The following is a 20,221-nucleotide window of genomic DNA, read 5'->3' on the forward strand; positions in this document are numbered from 1 at the left end:
CAACATGCCCTTTCATCAGGAAGGAATACTGTGTTCAGTTCTGGGCAGCACTTTAGGAAGGATAGGCTATATCGGCCTTAGTAGGAGTGCGATGCAGATTTACCTGAATAATATCTGGACTCCAAGGGTTAAATTATGAGGTAAAAGCAAAATACAATGGATGCTGGAAATCTGAGTCATACAGACTTGAAACTTTAACTGTATTTCTCTCCGCAGATGCTGTCAGACCTGCTGAGTTTTTCCAGCTATTTTTGTTTTTGTGTTAAGTTATGAGGAGCAGTCAAACAAATATGTCAGTGTCATTACAGCACAGAAAGAGGCCATTTAGCCCATTGAGTCCAGGCCAGCTCTCTGTAGAGCAATTCAGTCTGTCTCATTGGCCCACGGTATCTTCAAATCCCTGCACGTTTATTTCTCTGAAATACTGGTCCAATTTAATTTTAAATCATTCATCATGTCTGCTTCCAGCCCCCTTGTAGGCAGTGAGTTCTGGGTTATTACCACTCGGTGTGTAAAAAGTTCTTCCCTGCATTTGCCCTGTATCTATTGCCCATTACCTTCAAACTGTGTCCCCCTTATCCTTGTACCATCACCTAGTGGAAACAACATTTTCTTTGTCCATCTTATCTAAACCTGTCACAATCTTGTCCACCTCTATCAAGTCTCCTTTCAACTCTGTAACTCCAAGAAGAACAACTCCAGCTTTTCCAAACTAACCTTGTAACTGAATTCCCTTTTTCCTGGAACCATTCTGAAAAATCTCCTCTGCAGTCTCTCGACGACCCTCACAACTTTCCTAAAATATGGAGACCAGAACTGGATGAGAAATTCTTGTTGTCACCTAACCAGAGCTTTATAAAGGGTTAGCTTATTATATCCTGCTTTTATACACTTTAAACCTGCTTATGAAGCCCAAGATCCCACATATTTTGCGAACTGCTCTCTCAATTTGTCCTGTTACCTTAAAATGTCTGTGCACATTAACCCCCAGGTCTCCCTGTCCCTGCACACTCTTTGGGGCTGTACCATTAAGTATCTATTACTTATCCCTATTCCTTCTGCCAGTATTCATTATCTCACTGTGAGTTTTGTATTCCCTGGAATTTAGAAGATTGAGGAGGATTTTCTCGAACTTTTCATGATATTAGTTGGAAATGGTGTGGTAGATAGAGGGGAACTACTTCCATTGGTTGGGGAATCCAGGACTGACGAACATGTTCTAAAAATTAGAGCCAGACATTTCAGGAGTGAGATTAGGAAAATCTTCTTCAGGGAAAGTTGGGAGAAGTTTGGAATTCTCTTCCTAAATTAGTAGTTCATCCTTGATCAATATTCAACCCAAGGTATAAATTGAGGGACATGAGACAGAGGGTCACAGAACGGCCATGATCTGATTGCATGCTGAGACAAGTTCGAGGGGCTAAATGGCCAACTCCTAGAATCATCGAAAGTTAGAGCACCGAAGGAGACCATTCCACCCTTTGTGCTTGTGGTGTCTCTTTGAAAGAGCAGTCATGTTTAGTCCCACACACCCACTTTCTGTTTGTAACCCTGTAAATTCCTCATTCTCAAGTCCCTGTTAACTCCCTTTTAAAATTCCTGATAGAATCAGGTTCCATGACCTTTTCAGGTAGAATGTTCCAGATCCTGACAACTTTCTGTTGGTGCAGAAACTGCTGAACTCGATGTTGAGTGCGGAAGGTTGTAAAGTGCCGAATTGAAAGATAAGCTGCTGTCCCTCGAGCTCCCATTGAGCTTCATTGGAACAGTGCAATAGGCCGAGGACAGAGAGGTCAGAGTGGGAGTGGGGCGGAGAATTAAAATGACAGCTCAGGGTCAAGCTCACAGACTGAACAGAGGTTGTTCCTCAAAACACTTAGAGCAAATGACTGAGTTGAGGTCTGTCTCGGGTAAAAACACGAGGACCATTTGTCACCACAGAATCATAGAAATTTACAGCACAGAGGAGGACATTCAGCCCATCATGTGTCTACCAGCCGAAAGTGAACTTATCCCACTTTCTAGTTCTTGGTCCGTAGGTTACAGCACATCCAGTGTATATCCCAGTCCTTTTTAAATCTGCCTCTACCAGCCTTTCAGTCAGCGAGTTCCAAGACTCACCACCCTCTGGGTAAAAACATTACTGAACTCCCCTCTAATCCTTCCACTAATTACTTTAAATCTCTATCCTCTTGGTTCTGACCACTCTGTAAATTAAATAGGTCCTTCTTATCCTTGCTCTCAGAGACCCTCATAATTTTCTACACCTCAATTAAATCTCCTCTCTTCCTCCCCGTCCCAAAAAATAGCCTCACCCAATCCAATCTTTCCCCAGAGTTAAAATTCTTCAGTCCTGGAAACATCTAGATAAGTCTCTTTTGTGCCCTCTCTAGTGTGATCACATCCTTCCTGTAATTTTCTGACTAAAACTGGACTCAGTACTCTAGCTGTTCTCCAACTAGTGTTTTTTTATAGTTCTTGAACAACTGCTCTCTCACCTTCCATTAACTTCAATGTTATGGAATCTGACAACTGGAATCTGTCAGCATTTGAAAGATATTTCCAAATGATTTGAGGGTTTCTTACAGTTGGGATCTTTCTCTGTTCTCTCCACTCGACGTATTAGTTAGCAGACTTTCTCCTGTGAATATTGAGCTGGATTATTGGTGTTCCCTTGTTCATCTTGTTGACTCTAAATATTGAATCTTGTGGTTTGTGACACCTGATAATCGAGCTCACAACAACGGATTGTCTCACACTGATTTTACCAACAGCACTGCAATAATACAGACAAGTATAGTCCCCTGATCCAGAGAACAGGGATAATATTGGGATAAACTCCTCATTGTTCGAGTGTGTCCAAACTGTAAATGATTTAATCATCTTCTGTGGGTCCTCTCTTGACTGAAGAGTTCGGTGTGGGATCAGCATGGAGGTCCACAGAGCTGGCCATTCATATTGTTGTTGGTGATGCTTGGGTTAACTTCTGCAGCTGTACCACCTCTGACCTTCCTCTGGGCATGTCGGATGTTGAGTTTAGTGTAGATGGTCCTCAAAACACGCTGAATCAATTTTCAGTGCTTTGCGTCCACTTCTACACTCACAGACGTTTAGAGCACAGAATGCCATTCGGCCCATTGTTTCCATGCTGCTCACAAAGATCTGACTCCACTAATCCCATTTTCCAGCGCTTGGCCCATAGCGCTGGAGGCTAAAGCAATGCAAGTGAATATCTAAACGCTTCTTAAATGTTACAAGAGTTTCTGACTCAACCACCTTTCAGGCCATGAGTTCCAGGCTCCCACCACCCACCACTGGGTGAAAAAAAACAATTCTCCTTAACTCCCCTCTTAGCCTTCTACCTCTTACCTTAAATCTATGCACCCTCCTCCCCGGTTATTGACCCCTCTACTAATGGAAAAAGTGCCTTCCTATCCACCCAAGTATGCCCCTCATAATCTATCACCTCTATCAGGTCCCCTTCACTGCTTCAAGGAAAACAACTCCAGCTGACTCAATCTTTCCTCATAGCTCAGACCCTCCAGACTGGGCAGTATCCTGGTAAAACTCCTCTGCCATGCAATCACATCCTTCCTATAAGGTAGAGGCCAGAACTCATCCGGTCGACTGCAGTGTTTTCAAGGGGAGAGGCGGTCTGCAATGCAGAAGTTTGCAAGGCTCTTTTTTAGGGTGTCCTTGTATCAGTTGTAATGACAACTTGATGTTGTTTGCCCTGAGACAGTTCCCCATGGAAGATCAGCTTGGGAATTCTGTGATAAAAACAAAAAACTGTGGATGCTGGAAATCCAAAATAAAAACAGAAATACCTGGAAAAATTCAGTAGGTCTGGCAGCATCGGTGGAGAAGAACAAAGTTGATGTTTCGGATCCTCATGACCCTTCAACAGAACTAAGTAAAAATAGGAGAGGGGTGAAATATAAGCTGGTTTAAGGTGGGTGGGGGGGTGGTTGTTGGGACAAGCAAGCAGTGATAGGAGCAGATAATTAAAAGATGTCACAGGCAAAAGAACAAAGAGGTGTTGAAGGTGGTGATATTATCTAAAAGAATGTGCTAATTAAGAATGGATAGCAGGACATGCAAGGTACAGATAGTTCTAGTAGGGGTGGGGTGAAATAAGACTAAAAGGGCATAAAAGGTATAGATTTTAAAATAATGGAAATAGGTGTGAAAAGAAAAATCTATATAAATTATTGGAAAAAACAAAAGGGAGGGGGAAGAAACATAAAGAGGGTGGGGATGGAGGAGGGAGTTCAAGATCTAAAGTTGTTGAACTCAATATTCAGTCTGAAAAGCTGTGAAGTGCCTAGTCGGAAGATGAGGTGCTGTTCCTCCAGTTTGCGTTGGGCTTCACTGGAACAATGCAGCAAGCCAAGGACAGACATGTGGGCAAGAGAGCAGGGTGGAGTGTTAAAATGGCAAGCGACAGGGAGGTTTGGATCATTCTTGCGGAGAGACCGAAGGTGTTCTGCAAAGCGGTCACCCAGTCTGCGTTTGGTCTCTCCAATGTGGAGGAAACTGCATGGGGAGCAACGAATGCAGTAGACTAAGTTGGGGGAAATGCAAGTGAAATGCTGCTTCACTTGAAAGGAGTGTTTGGGCCCTTGGACAGTGAGGAGAGAGGAGTGAAGGGGCAGGTGTTGCATATTTTGTGTATGCATGGGGAGGTGCCGTAGGTGGGGGTTGAGGAGTAGGGGGTGATGGAGGAGTGGACCAGTGTGTCACGGAGGGAGCGATTCCTACGGAATGCTGCCAGGGGGGTGAAGGGAAGATGTGTTTTGTGGTGGCATCATGCTGGAGTTGGCGGAAATGGCGGAGGGTGATCCTTTGAATGCGGAGGCTGATGGGGTGATAAGTGAGGACAAGGGGGACCCTATCATGTTTCTGGGAGGGAGGAGAAGGCGTGAGGGCAGATGCATGGGAGATGGGCCGGACACCGTTGAGGGCCCTGTCAATTACTGTGGGTGGAAAACCTCAGTTAAGGAAGAAGGAGGACATGTCAGAGGAACTGTTTTCGAAGGTAGCATCATCAGAACGGATGCAATGGAGGCAAAGGAACTGAGAGAATGTGATGGAGTCCTTACAGGAAGCGAGGTGTGAGGAGCTGTAGTCGAGGTAACTGTGGGAGTCGGTAGGCTTGTAATGGATATTGGTGGACAGTCTATCACCAGAAATTGAGACAGAGAGGTCAAAGAAGGGAAGGGAAGTGTCAGAGATGGACCATGTGAAAATGATGGAGGGGTGGAGATTGGAAGCAAAATTAATAAATTTTTCCAGGTCCACCATTGAATGATCCTGCAGCTCCACTCTACTTTCACCCCTACCCCCATATCTATTGATTCCCTGAGTGTCTAAATACTTATGGTTTTCCATCTTGAATACTCTTATGATGGAGAACGATAGATTCCATTCAAGTTTTAATCTGGAAAATTCACATGAATTGCAACTTCACTCATCACTGCTTGGCAATCATGTTTACTGAACTTCCCATTGGCTCTGTGCTGAAATCTAATTATTCCCTGACTGTTTGAAAATAAGGGTTCGCCCATTTAAAATGGAGATTAGGTGACATTTTTTCTCACAGAGGACCACGATTCGTTGGAACTCTCTTCCTAAAAACGTGGTGAAAGCAGAACCTTTGAATATTTTTAAGGCAGAGGTGGATAGATTCTTGATAAGCAAGGGAGTGATAGGTTATTGACGGTAGACAGGATGCAAATTTGAGGTTACTGTCAGATCAGCCATAATCTTATTAAATGGCAGAGCAGGCTCAAGGGGGCATATGATTTACCCCTGCTCCTTATTCGTATGTTCATATGCTTTCCTTTTACTAACAAAAACGAAGTTTGAAAGTCCTCTGTATGGGAAGAAAAAATCATTTGTTCGCACCGCCTACTGAGACTCCATGGAGTTTACATCTAACTGTGAGGGATTGTTCTGCTGCTATTTACTTCCGGGACAGAACTATAGCAGAGGACTCGTGCACTTGGTTTATTACAACAATTGATAAATAATGTTATATCTTAGCCCTGGCCTCCTGTCGTCATCGGATCACATAATTTGCCGTGCAAAAGAAAAGCATTTTCAATGGCAGTGGGGCTACCCAGCATTCAAAGGGGAGATGAATGTGCCCTATCCTCACTGCAGCTCCCTGCACATGCGCATTACGGTATGTGCCTGGAGCATGCGCATTACTGGTCTGTGACTGAAGCTGTTCAGAGCGATGGAATGTCGAGCGGAGCAAACTAACAGAGTTAGTGGGTGCGTGAGGAGGAATGGAGCCAGCGGAGTAGGCAGGGAGGCTTCATAAAGACACAGTACAGGTCGCAGACCCCAAATAACAAGGTACCGGTCTTGTATTTGTGGAGAACGGGCCGAAAAATCTGGATTTCTCCCTTCGCCAGGCCCGGGGTAACAGCCGCCATCTTTATGGGGGGCGGGGGGGGGGGGGGGGGGGGGGGGGGGGGGGGGGGTGGGGGGTGGGGTGGGGGTGAAGGGGGCTGTGCAGCAGGGCGCATGCGCGGTCATCCTTGTCCAGGTAGCAGGAGAATAGATTGTTGTGCATTTCTATCCTGGACTGACAGGGATGGATTTTGGAAACTCCTTTTACAAGGGGTTAGAAGGGGAGGATTTACACACAGCAAACTCAAACCAAGAGAAATGTTTGTCTTTTCTCAATTTCTACTCTTGGACTGACTCTAATGGATTTTGAACTCCTTTTGCAGTGGGGTTGTAGAACTGAATGCAGCCAGAGCCGAGGAAGACAGAAAACTGAGAGAGGAACAAAGAAATGGTGGTGATTGTATGATGGGATTGGATTTCATCACAGAGAGGAGATAGAGTGTGTGGGACTGGGATTTACAGCTTGGAGCTGGGGGAGGGGAGACAAGAGGAAGAAATATTCCGTAGCAAGTGGAATTGTCAATTATTAATTTCCATGCTGGACTGACAGTGATGACTTTTGTTAACTCCTTTTACAGGGTATTAGAAGGGGACGATCATCAAGTATTAAGGTTTGTAGATGGGAAACTCAAACCAAGCTTCACATCAAGATCAGACAGTCACTCAATTCATCAAGACCTGAATATCATCGGCCTTTGAATGTGGAAGGAAAAATGTTTGACTGTTCTGTCTGTGGGAAAAGATTTCAAACATCAGTGTGACTGGAAAAGCACCGAGACACACACGGACACATGAGTGAGCGTGTTCCAGTGAACTGACTGTGGAAAGAGCTTTAACCAGTTACACAGCCTGAAAAAACATTGCGTCATTCACAGTGGGGAGAAACTGTACACGTGTTCTGGGTGTGGATGAGAAAATGTGAGAACGGTGTGAAGCTATTCAGTTATCCACCCCAGCTGGAAATTCATTGACGCACTCACATTGGGGCCAGCACCATGGTGAAACCGTGGAAATGTGAGGACTGTGGGAAAGGATTCAATTATCCATCTCTGCTGAGAAGCCATCAACGTATCCACACTGGAGAGAAGCCGTTCACCTGCTCCGTGTGTGGGAAGGGATTTACTCAGTCATCCACTCTGCTGACACATCAGCGAGGTCACACTGGGGAGAGGCCCTTCAGCTGCACTTACTGTGGTAAGAGGTTCAGGTCTTCATCCCACCTGAGTGGACACCAGCGATTTCACACTGGGGAGAGGCCATTCGCCTGCTCCGTGTGTGGGAAGGGATTCACTGTGTCCTCCAACCTGCTAAAACACCAGCAAATTCACACTGAGGAGAGGCCATTCAGCTGCAATTCCTGTGGAAAGAGGTTCAGGCATTCCTCTGACCTCACTGCACACCAGCGGGTTCACACTGGGGAGAAACCATTCACCTGCTCTGTGTGCGAGAAGGGTTTCACTCAGTTAGGCAGCCTTAAGTCACACCAGCGAATTCACACTGGGGAGAAGCCATTCACCTGCTCAGTGTGCGAGAAGGGTTTCACTCAGTTAGCCAGCCTTAAGTCACACCAGCGAATTCACACTGGGGAGAAGCCATTCAGCTGCACTTCCTGTGGAAAGAGGTTCAGGTCTCCATCTAATCTTAAAGTACACAAGCGAGTTCACACTGGGGAGAGGCCATTCACCTGCACTGTGTGTGGGAAGGGATTCACTCAGTCAGCCAACCTGCTGTCACACCAGCGAATTCACAAGTGACTGCAGGGATTGGATTTTGCTGTTATTGCTGCTGTTAGTCACATCCAGGACTGATAGTCAGATAGTATTAGCTTTGATTCTGCTGATATTAACAACCCTATAACTGGCTGGAGTTTAATATTCTGGATCTGTCACTGATTATCAGAGCTGCAGTGTCCCTTTTTAAAAGCACCATTTGTGATCTTTCCTCTTAATTCAAGAACTCTCTACAGGAACTCGATTACAATAAAATTAAGACTTTTTACTTCAATCCTAAATTGACCTTTGGAGCAAAGTCGACAATTCAGTGTCTGAGAGGTTCCACTGATACTGTGCAAATAAACACTAGATCAACCTATGTCAAGAAATCCAAACTGCTTGTGACAATGGAAATCTGCCTGCTGTGTGTGATGGGAACAGGAGGGCGCTTGGTCCGACCATCACCAAAATTATCCCCTGAAATCAACAGATGGTAAAGTTCTCACCGACAGAAGTAAACAGATGTCCCACTGGATTGAACTTTACTGTGGGCTGTACTCCCGTGAGAAGGACATCTCCCAGTCTCCCTTGACTCTCCTGCAGCTTTCTGTCATGGTTGAGTTGGATGAGGACCCTCATCATTTGAGCTGAAATAGGCCATGAATTGCTGAGCAAGCAGAAAGATACCTGGCAAGGATGGAATTCCAGCTGAACTGCTCAAGCCCAGAAAGTCCCATCTACTGTCACAGCTTCATGACCTCCTCAGTCTCTGTTGGGAGGTAGGATCCATTCCACACGACACGAATGATTGAAGAATGATCACAATGTACAAAAAGAAAGGTGACAGGAGATTGCAACAACTACAGGGACATCTCACTCCTCAGCATCACAGGGACGTCCTTCACTAGGGTCAGGCTTAAAAGACTCCATCTACTTGCAGACCGAGTGTATCCAGAAGCACAGTGCTGTTTCTGTGCTGGCAGATCTACAGTGGACATGATCTCCTCCATACACCAGCTACAAGAGAAGTGTACAATTGGGATTGAATCTAAAATGCTGCCAGGTTCTGTGCTGAGAAAAGTGAAAGGTTATAATGACTGAGTGAAAGTAAACCTTTAAGTATGAATTACAATGAACTTGTACAATTGTAAAAGGCATCGAAAAGTTTGATTCCCTAAAGATAAGCTTCAGCCTTGAGGTTGTGTTCCGGAGCTCACAAGCTGTGGGAAGCTCCACCCTCTTTAACTCTTTTCAGTCTCAGAAGGTTGAAGCTCCTTTTGCCTGTGAAAGCGAACTTTCAGTTTTACTTTTCTTCAGTTTTATTACCGTCATTTGGAAAGGTGCCTGAAGAAAGAAGAAAAAATAACATTTGTGAAAAGCTGAGAAAAATCAAAGAGACTTGGAAAAACAAAGATTGAAATGGGGTTGGTTCATCCTTGATCTGAAAATGAAGCTACATAAAGTTGACACAAGTGTGTACATTTGAGAATGTTTCTTCAGCCCCTTTGCTAACAAGCTGAGAAGTTAAACACTTTCCACTGACAGCCTGGTGACAATTTAAACAAAAGGCTTTGCTTTTTAAAGATTTGGCTTCATCCCATTTGTTATTGTTCAAGACAAAGTGCCTGGGAACGGGAGAAATGGGAGTGATCTACAATCTGATTACAAGTATCTGTACTTCTGTCTCTGATCTACAAACACCATATTATGTGAGTATTGAATGGGACAGTAAAGTTCCTCCGGTGCTCCTGAATGAGATAGAATGGTAAGTTATGGAATGACGTATTTAGAATAAAAGATAGAGAAAATCACACCACCAATTGGGAAACGGAATAATTCACTTGGGTATAATTCAATGGACTAGTTCAATCTGATATACCTGTACATTCTAGTGAAAGTCAGGAAAGTGCAGATGAGACCAGTAAACAGGGATTTCTCTTGGTCGTGTTTGTGTTCTTGCCTCTGTATTTAAAAAAGACTGAATTTGATAGTCTGGCAACTATCCAAGGCATCAAAACCATGCAGGGGTAGATCAGCAAAGATCTTCAGACAGACACCCCATTGATATTTTGATAAGATCACCTGAAAGGCCAAGAGTGACTTGCATAGGTTGGCACATGCAGCATGATATTAGGATACAGCGTGAGTGTGCAGATGTGATATGTCACATGTTGTGTAATTAACATGTGGAAATGCATGGTGACCCTGCACTGAAAAGCAGGTCCCAGACATGCTCAGCTACTTGACAATAGAACAACATGAAGTGATTATTGTGGAAAATTGAATGAGACGTTTTAAATCATCAGAACATTAACATATACTCTATCATGAAACTAACTATAAAACAATCAGCATTGAATTAAACACACTGGTACCTATCAGAGGGAGTAAAGTTAAAGTGAAGAGGGAAATAGAATCTGGATTTAGAAAATATCCACAAGGTGGATGCAGGTGAACAGAGCTGGAGAATCTTTAAAGTCCGTGCATGAACTTCTGTTTGAACCAGATGTATTTACGACATGCTAATAATTTAGATTGTGTGAGATGATCGGCAGGTGGGGAGGATGAATAAAGGTTTAGTGGAAAAGTTTTGACATTTATTCTTGGTGGCAGCTCAAGGGTTTGTGTTGCTGATTCTGATCATTCTAGTAACTTTAGTATGTTATCTTCAGTTTGTCATCAAGAAATTAGGAAAACAAGCTCGGAGCTTAGAAATAGTGAGGTTAGTCAGAAATCAGTTGTGAGAACTCAGTAAGGATTTTCCCTTCCCATGGTGGGGAGATCTGTGAGAAATCACTGTCCAATCACGTTATAAAATCTCCTGAATATTATAGAAATAGCTCTCTCTCTCTCTCTCTCTCGCTCTCCCTCTCGCTTAGGAATAAAGATTCCTGGCTTGACAAACATGGACAACATATCCCAATGTTACCTCATAGGGATGGACTCGGTAGTTAGGGAACGGAATTTGTAGTGGTGACTGAAGACAATGGCTTTGATCTTTCCAATTTTTAAAAGGAGCAAATTTCTGCTCATCCAGTATGGAATGTTCGATAAGCAGTTTGATAATTTGGTAACAGTGGAGGAATGGAGAGGGATGATGGTGAGGTAGAGCTGGGTGTACATGTGAAAACTAACACGGTGCTTTTGGATGATGTCACCTTGTGGCAGTATGCAGATGAGAAATAGGAGGGGCCAAGGATAGATCCTGTTTTTAGGATGGGTCAGGATGGTGGATTCAAAGGTGTGAATGACAGTACCAGAAGAGAGAGAGAGAAGTGTTAACAATATCAGCCAGATGGAGAAGTTGGATGGTCAGTAGTTTAGTGGGAATAGGATCAAGGGAGCAGAAGGGACGAGATGAGCACTGAGAGGAGATTGGGGAGAAACTGGATAGAGATGTGAGTTCAGGGGTGGGACATGGGGGATCTTGAGGGACAGTTTGCCCCAGTGGGCTACTGGAAGGGTGGAAAGCAGCAGAGGCAGCTGATCGGATTGTCTCAATCTTAGTGACAAAGAAGCTCCATGAGCTCCTCACACTTGTTGTTGGAGGTGAGGATGGAGGAGACAGGGGAGAGGGAGAGCTAACTTCTGTAGAGATATTAAAAAGACTCGACACACTGTGTGTTTTACACAAAGCTGACTAATTTGACTTTTATCCAGAATATTAACCCCTATAATTGGGCTGGAGATTATTAACATCAGCAGAAACAGACCCCAATGAATATGGTTCAATCCCAAATGTGATTAACAGAAAAATCCAAATATTGTCGTTACTTGTGAACTTGAATTAATGTTTTGAGTCCATGTGACTCTTCTGAGGATGAAGAGTCACATGGATTCAAAGCATTAAGTTTGTTTCTCTCTCCACAGATGCTGCCAGACCTGCTGAATCTTTCTATCATGTGTTTTTATTTCAGATTTCCAGCATCTGCAGCGTTTTTCCTTCATACTTGTGAACTGGTTGGTGTCTCTGCAGTGTGGATGAACAACCAAATCCCTTCCATACTCGGAGCGTGAGAACAGCCTCTCCCCACTGTGAATTCACTGGTGTACAGTGAGGTCAGAGGATCGCCTGAACCCAGTCCCACAGTGAGAGCACCTCAACGGTCTTTCGTCAGTGTGAACACGTTGACGGGACACCAGTTCTCTGAAACATTTCTAGCACTTGCTGCGATCTGGGCATTTCAAAGGCCTCATCAGTGTGTCTGCAGATGGGACAACTGAGTGAATCTCTTTCCACGCTCTGACCAGGTGAACGGTCTCTCCCCAGTGCGACTGTGCTCATGTCGAATAAGGTCCCTTTGATTGTTTGAACCCAGTGCCACAGTGAAAACATCTGAACGCTCTCTTGTCAGTGTAAACACGTTGGTGGGACATCAGAGTTTTACAGCACGGAAAGAGGCCTTTCAGCCCATTGTATCCACTCTGGTCATCAAGCCCCTATCTACTCCAATCCCATTTTCCAGCACTTGGCCCATAGCCCTGTAAGCTGTGGCATTTCAAGTGATCATCTAAATACTTATTAAATGTTTTGAGGGTTCCTGCCTCTACCACCCCTTCAGGCAGCGAGTTCCAAATACCCCATGCCCTCTGGGTGTATTTTTTTTCCATCAAATCCCCTCTAAAACTCCTGCCCCTTCCCTTAAATCTAAGGGACCCCTCCACTAAGGGGAAAAGTTTCTTCCTATCCACCCTATCTATGCCCCTCATAATTTGGTGCACCTCTATCAGGTCCCCCCCTCAGCCTTTGTAAGGAAAACAACCCCAGCTTATCCAGTCTCTCTTCATAGCTGAAACACTCCAGCCCAGGCAACATCCTGGTGAATCTCCTCTGCACCCTCTCCAGTGCAATCACATCCTTCCTCTAGTGTGGCAACCAGAACTGCTCACAGTATTCCAGATGTGGCCTAACTAACGTTTTATACAGCTCCATCATAACCTCCCTGCTCTTGTATTCATTGCCTTGACTACTAAAGGCAAGTATCCCATATGCCTTCTTAACCACTTTATCTACCTGTCCTGCTGCCTTCAAGGATCTATGGACATGCACACTAAGGTCCCTCTGATCCTCTGTACTTCCGAGAGTCCTACCGTTCATTGTGTACTCCCTTGCCTGGTTAGCCCTCCCAAAATGCATCACCTCACACTTCTCAGGATTAAATTCCATTTGTCACTGTTCTGCCAATCTGACCAGCCTATCTATATAGTTCTTTAGAGTAAGGCTTTCATCCTCGCTAGTTACCAACCTACCAATGTTTGTGTCATCTTTGAACTTACTGATCATACCTCCTACATTCATGTCTAGATCATTAATGTACACTACAAACAGCAAGAGACCCAGCACAAACCCTGCAGTACATCACTGGACACAGACTTCCAGTCACAAAAACAACCTTTGACCATCACCCTCTGCCTCCTGACATTAAGCCAATTTTGGATCCAATTTGCCAAATTACCCTGGATCCCATGGGCTCTTACCTTCTTGACCAGTCTCCCATGTGAGACCTTGTCAAAAGCCTTGCAGAATTCCATATGGACTACATCAATTGAACTACTCGCATCCAATACCCAATCACCTCCTTGAAAAATTCAGTCAAATTTGTCAGATATGATATCTCCCTGACAAAGCCATGCTGACTATCCTTGATTAATTCTTGCCTCTCCACGTGGGGATTAATTCTGTCCCTCAGAATGTTTTCCAAAAGTTTCCTTACCACTATTGTTAGACTCACTGGCTGATAGTTCCCTGGTTTATCCCTCCCACTCTTCTTGAATAATGGTACCACATTAGCTGTCCTCCAGTCCTGTGGCACCCCTCCTGTGGCCTTAGAGGATTTGAAAATTAATGTCAGGGCCCCTGCAATCTCCTCTCTTGCCTCCCACAGCACCTGGGATACATCTCATCTGGGCCTGGGGATTAATCCAGTTTTAAGGCCCAATAAAACTGTTAATACCTCCTCCCTCTCAATACTCATTTGTTCAAGTGTATCACAGTCCCCCTCCCTGATGTCTATAGCTGCATCGTCCTTCTGTATAGTTAATATAGATACAAAGTACTCATTTAAAACCTCACCTATATCTTCCAGCTCCTCACCCAGATTGCCATTTGGGTCACTTATGGGTGCTAATCTTTCCCTGGTTATCCTCTTGCCCTGAATATACTTATAAAATGTTTTTAGATTTTAACTTATTTTACCCAGCAGTGTTTTTCATGCCCCCTCTTCACCTTCCTAATTTCTTTTTTAAGTAGCCCCCTGCACTTTCTATGCCCCTCGAGGGCTCCCACTGTTTTGAGCCCTCAATATCTACCATAAGCTTCCTTATTTTTCCCCTATCTAATCCTGTAAGTTCCTCAACATCCAGGTTTCTCTGGAATTGATGGTCCTTTATGGGAACATGTTGGCCCTGCACTCTCTCTATTTCCTTTTTGAATGACTCCCACTGCTCTGATGTAATTTTTCCTACAAGTATCTGCTCCCAGCCCGCTTTGGCCTGATCCTGTCTTATCATATTAAAATCGGTCTTCCCTCGCAATTCAGAACCTTTATTTCCGATCCACCTTTGTCCTTTTCCATAGCCACCTTAATCCTTACTGAGTTGTGGTCACGATCACTGAAATGCTCCCCCACTGACACTTTGACTACTTGCCCAGGTTTGTTCCCTAAAAGAATGTCTATCACCGCCCCCTCTCTCATAGGACTTTCTATGTGCTGGCTTAAAAACCTCTCCTGGATACATTTTAAGAATTCAGCCCCCTCTAAGCCTTTCACACTTTGTCTATCCCAGTTAATATTGGGGAAGTTGAAATCCCCCACTATTATTACCCTATTATTTTTAAACTTCTCTGAGATTTGCCTACATATTTGGCCTTCTATCTCTCCCTGACTGTTTGGGGATCGATAGTATGCTCCCAACGTGATTGCCCCCTTTTCATTTTTAAGTTCTACCCACACGGCCTCATTTAAACCTTCTAAGTTAGCATCCCCCCTTACTGCAGTAAGTGATTCCTTGATCAATATTGTGACACCGCCACCTTTTTTACAACCCCCCACGCCCCCCCTTCCTGTCTCGCGTGAAGATTCTATACCCTGGAATATTGAGCTGACAGTCCTGCCCTTCCCTCAGCCATGTCTCCGTGGTAGCAATGATATCTCCATGTCTTAATCAACATCCTCAACTCATCTGCCTTACTCGCAACACTCCTTGCATTAAAATAAATGCCATCCAGCCTTGCTATGTTCCCTTGTGCCTTAATTTGACGATGTACACTCTACCTTCCAGACTGACTTGTTTTTTCTTATATATCTGTCTGTACATCACCCCCTACTATACCTCGACTCAGTATCCCAACCCGGTGCCAAATTAGTTTATACCCCCGCCTACAGCATTAGAAAACCTTCCCACAAGGTTCTCCACACCTTTTAAAGCACTCCTCACACCCTGGTCCATCAAAGTGTCTCTTGCCAGTGGGAATGCGCTGGTATCTCAGCAGGTGGGATGATGCGCTGAACCTATATAAATCGCTCCGACATCCCCACCCCCTTTCCAATCCCCCCCTTTTTTTCCAATAATTTATATAGCTTTTTCTTTTCCCACCTATTTCCATTATTTTTAAATGTATCTCCATCCATTGTTTTATCTCTACCTTTTAGCCTATTTCGATCCCTCCCCCCACCCCACCCCCACTAGGGCTATCTGTACCTTGCTCGTCCTGCTTTCTACCCTTAATTAGCACATTCCTTAGATAATACCACCACCTTCAACACCTCTTTGTCCTTTTATCTGTGACAGCATTTGGCAATCTCCACCTATCACTGGCCCTCTATCCAGCTCTACCTGTCCCAGTCCCCTTAAACCAGCTTATGTTTCACCTCTTTTCTATTTTTCCTTCGTTCTGTTGAAGGGTCATTAGGACTCGAAACGTTAATTGTGTACCTCTCTGCAGATACTGCCAGACCTGCTGAGTTTTTCCAGGTATTTTTGTTTTTGTTTTAAAAAGACCGAGTCTGGATTCTGAGCCAAAAATAAATCCGTGAACAGACATAGGGCCGTCGGGTGAGTTTGGAAGCTTCATAAACTCACGGTGCCGGCCCCAAATGCTCAATAAGGAGCCACCAGTCCTGGGTTTGCTCGGAGCTGCGGGAGAAAGGCCCAGGTTAACGGCCGCCATCTTTATAGAGGTCAATGTAGTGATGGGTGCATGTGCGACCACCATCTCTTGGGGGGTAACATACAACAATGCGCATGCGCCCTACTCCCAGGAAAAAGGGGGGTGGGGCAAATGTGCTACCGGGCGCATTTTTCGCCCTTAGGGGCAGTTTCCACCATGGACCGAAGGAGACAGTCATAAAATGTGCATTCACCAGGACTTTTAGATCAGCAGCAATAGAATTGTAAACCCACAGTCACTCATTCGTACAGAATCTAAGTATTGCTGAAAAGTGACATCTGTTGAAGGTTTTCATGTTGCACTCATCCGGACAGATGTAAGAAAACCAAATTTCTGAGCAAACAACAATTTATGCTGCACGAGGAAAGGGTATTGACGGTTTGGCCAGTGAGCTCTGATTGGTCAAGGCATTGACATGGAGAATGCACCAAAGAGCTATCATCCTCCATGCTTTTGTTAAATTCAACAAACGGCCACATCCCTGAACATGCTCCTTCTGCCTGCAGTGGACTGTTCTCTGTGTATGAACATATGTAGCTTCTAGCAAGTGTAAGTGAGCCACATTATGAGCCCGACTGATAATCTTTGAAATTTGGTGTTCTTGCGTCTGTCCTGAAAAGTACAAGATGAAAAGTTTTGACAGAATGTCTCATTTTTTAGCAATACTCAAGTGTCTAAAAGGGGGAAAGTGTGGTAGACAGAGGGAGAAGTGTAGGGAGAGAATTTCACAGCTTGGGGATCAAGGAACTGAAGGAAAGGTCACAAATGGTGGAGCCATTAAAATAGAGAATGCGCAAGAATCCAGAATTAGAGCAATGCAAATATCTCAGAGGGTTACAGAGAAAGGGAGGGGAGGGATTTGAAAGCGAGGATGAGAACTGAAAAATGAAGTTGTTGCTTGGCCGGGAGCCAAGACAGGTCAGGAAGCAGAGTGGTGTTAGGGGAATGGGATTCAGTGCGAGTGAAGACACTGACAGCAGAGCTTTGGACGGCTTCAAATTTATGGAGGTTAGAATGTGGGAGACCAGCCAGGAGTGTATTTGAATAGTCGAGTCTGGAGGTAATAATGACGTGAATGCGGGTTTCAGCAGCAGATGCACTGAGACAGGGTGAGGCTGGGTACTATTACAGAGGTGGAAACAGGCGATCTTAGTGATGGCAGAGATATGAGGTCAGAAGCTCATCTCGAGATCAAGTGTAACACCGAGGTTGTGAACAGACTGGTTAAATCTCAGACTGTTCCCAGGGTGAGGGATGGAATTGCTAGGGAAATGGAGATTGGAGCAGGGACTGAAAAGTGTCTTCAGTCTTCTCAGTGTTTAATTGGAGTTAATTAGTCATCAGGAAGAAAAGGAACCAGAATGGGCCATGAGACTGATCCCAGAGAGAAGGAAGGAAGGAAACCCTCGGAGGTTTGGAGAAACCACCTTCACAATCACTCATTAAATCTCCACCCAGTAAGTTTTGGACACAAGGTTAACGTCTGCTATTCTGTATGGTCGGTCAGGGGGTCTCAGATTAATGTTTTGTCACATAAATGACTGAAGTGGATGATCAAACATATTGTTTTCTCCAGTTGTATAAATTTGTTAAAAATATACGAAAAGAATTGTCCAAATATCTGTTTGGATTTCAGCACAGGGAGGAGGCAGAGTGTGTGGGACGGGGATTTGCAGCTTTGGGGAAACAAGGGTGGAAGAAATGTTCCAGAGAAACTAGGATTGTTTGTTCTGAATTTCTATCCTGCACTGACAGTGATAACTTTTGTAAATTCCTTTTACAGGGTATTGGAAGGGGAGGACTTGCAGACGGGGAACTCAAACCAAACATCACATCAAGATCTGACAGTCACTCGATTCATCAGGACCTGCATATCATCGGCAATTGAATGTGGAAGGAGAAATGTTCGTCTGTTCTGTCTATGGGAAAAGATTTCAAACATCAGTGTGACTGGAAAAGCACCGAGACACAACTCCCGAGTAAGAGTGTTCCAGTGAACTGACTGTGGAAAGAGCTTTACCCAGTTAGACAGCCTGAAATAACATCACACCATTCACAGTGGGGAGAAACTGTACACGTGTTCTCTGTGTGGACGAGACTTCAACTGATCTTCAAATCTGGAGAGACACAGGGACACCTGCACCATGGAGAAACCGTGGAAATGTGAGGACTGTGGGAAAGGATTCGATTACCCATCCCAACTGGAAAAGCATCGCCTCAGTCAAACTGGGGAGAGGCCGTTCACCTGCTCCGAGTGTGGGAAGGGATTCACTCAGTCATTCCACCTGCTGAGACACCAGCGAGTTCACATTGAAGGTTAGCCATTCACCTGCCCGAAATGTGGTAAGGGATTCACTCGCTTACCCCAACTACTGATTCACCAGTGAGTTCATACTGGGGAGGGGCCATTCACCTGCTCCGACTGTGGGAAGGGATTCATTCAGTCAGCCCACCTGCTAACACACCAGAGAGTTCACTCTGGGGAGAGGTCGTTCACCTGCTCTATATATGAGAAAGGTTTCACTAGGTCCTTTGACCTCCTGAAGCACCAGCGAATTCACACTGAGGAGAGACCGTTCAGCTGTACTTCCTGTGGAAAGAGATTCAAGTCCTCATTCCACCTCACTGTACACCAGTGAATTCACACTGGAGAGAGACCATTCATCTGCTCCAAATGTGGGAACGGGTTCACTCAACCAGTTGGTCTACTGAGACACCAGCGAGTTCACCTGCTCTGTATGTGGGAAAGGATTCACTGGGTCCTCTGACCTGCTGAAGCACCAGTGAATTCACAGTACTTCCTCTGGAAAGAGATTCAGGTCTTCATTCAGCCTCATTGTACACCAGCGACTTCACACTGGTGGGAGGCCATTCATCTGCTCCAAATGTGGGAAGGGATTCACGCAGTCATCTCACCTCCTGACACACCAGCGAGTTCACACTGGGGAGAGACCATTCACCTGCTCTGAGTGTGGGAAGGGATTCACTCAGTCACCACACCTGCGTAGACACCAGCGAGTTCACATTCTGCTGTTATTGCTGCTGTTAATCACATCCAGGACTGAACTATGTTCCTTCTGACAGTTGGGGTTTGTTTCTGCTGATATTAATAATCCCTGTTACTGGGCTGGAGTATAATAATCTGGATCTATTTCTGATTGTGTTCTCGGGGCTGCAGTGTCCCTTTAAGAACTGCAGTCTCTGATCTTTCCTCATAATTCAGGAACTCATCAGAAATTAGTTTACAACAAGATTCTGAACTTTTACTTCAGGATTGTTTAGTAAGTTTTGTCCAATGGTAGAATCACATTTAATATCATTTAAGGGGAAGCTAGACAAGCACAAGAGGGAGAAGGGAATAGATGGTTAAGATGGTCGATTTAGATCAGGACAAATGGGAGGGAGTTCTTGTGGAACATAAACACCAGCATGGACTGGCTGGGCCGAATGGCCTGTTTCTGTGTCATGTATCCTATGTAATTATACTCAGTGTCTGGTCCTAACTTTTAAACTATACTACCTATTCCTAAACCACCTAACCAGAAATAATTTCTGTTTACCCTCTGTTCCCCTTAATGTGCTCAATTCTGCTTTTACTGTCACTGTTAATCACATCCATGTTCAGTTGGGGTTTGTTTCTGCTGATGTTAATAATCCCTGTAACTGGGCTGGAGTTTAATATCTTGATGTTAAATAAATCAGTTTAGTTTCAAACATGCAGTATGTTAAGTCCTTGATTTCTCCAAGATAAGAGGAGACTGAATGGTGTCCTGTTACTGACTGCCCATTTTTGGATCTTTTCCCCTTTCTTACTCGAGATTCTTTCAGTTCTCATACCTTTGCTTACTCTCACGGACAAGTCCCAGCTCCATTTTCCTCCCAGAGATCCTCTGTTCACCTTGCGATTCAGGGAAGGCAT

At 44.6% G+C, this 20,221-nt stretch overlaps 1 long non-coding RNA gene across 3 annotated transcripts; it reads left to right on the forward strand.

Moving 5' to 3' along the window:
* Positions 1 to 6,228: 6,228 nt before the first annotated feature.
* Positions 6,229 to 20,027, forward strand: LOC121273871. 3 transcript variants are annotated; one of them, XR_005942092.1, is made up of 4 exons: positions 6,229 to 6,363; positions 6,999 to 9,897; positions 12,050 to 12,383; positions 18,086 to 20,027. It is a non-coding gene; the product is annotated as an uncharacterized LOC121273871 (long non-coding RNA). The 3 variants fall into 3 exon arrangements; XR_005942094.1 differs by having other exon boundaries at positions 6,999 to 9,841; XR_005942093.1 differs by lacking the exon at positions 12,050 to 12,383 and adding an exon at positions 17,640 to 17,759 and having other exon boundaries at positions 6,999 to 9,841; positions 18,086 to 20,026.
* The last annotated feature ends 194 nt before the right edge of the window (positions 20,028 to 20,221 follow it).

This window comes from Carcharodon carcharias, assembly GCF_017639515.1.
Source record: "Carcharodon carcharias isolate sCarCar2 chromosome 27 unlocalized genomic scaffold, sCarCar2.pri SUPER_27_unloc_2, whole genome shotgun sequence".
Taxonomy (NCBI): domain Eukaryota; kingdom Metazoa; phylum Chordata; class Chondrichthyes; order Lamniformes; family Lamnidae; genus Carcharodon; species Carcharodon carcharias.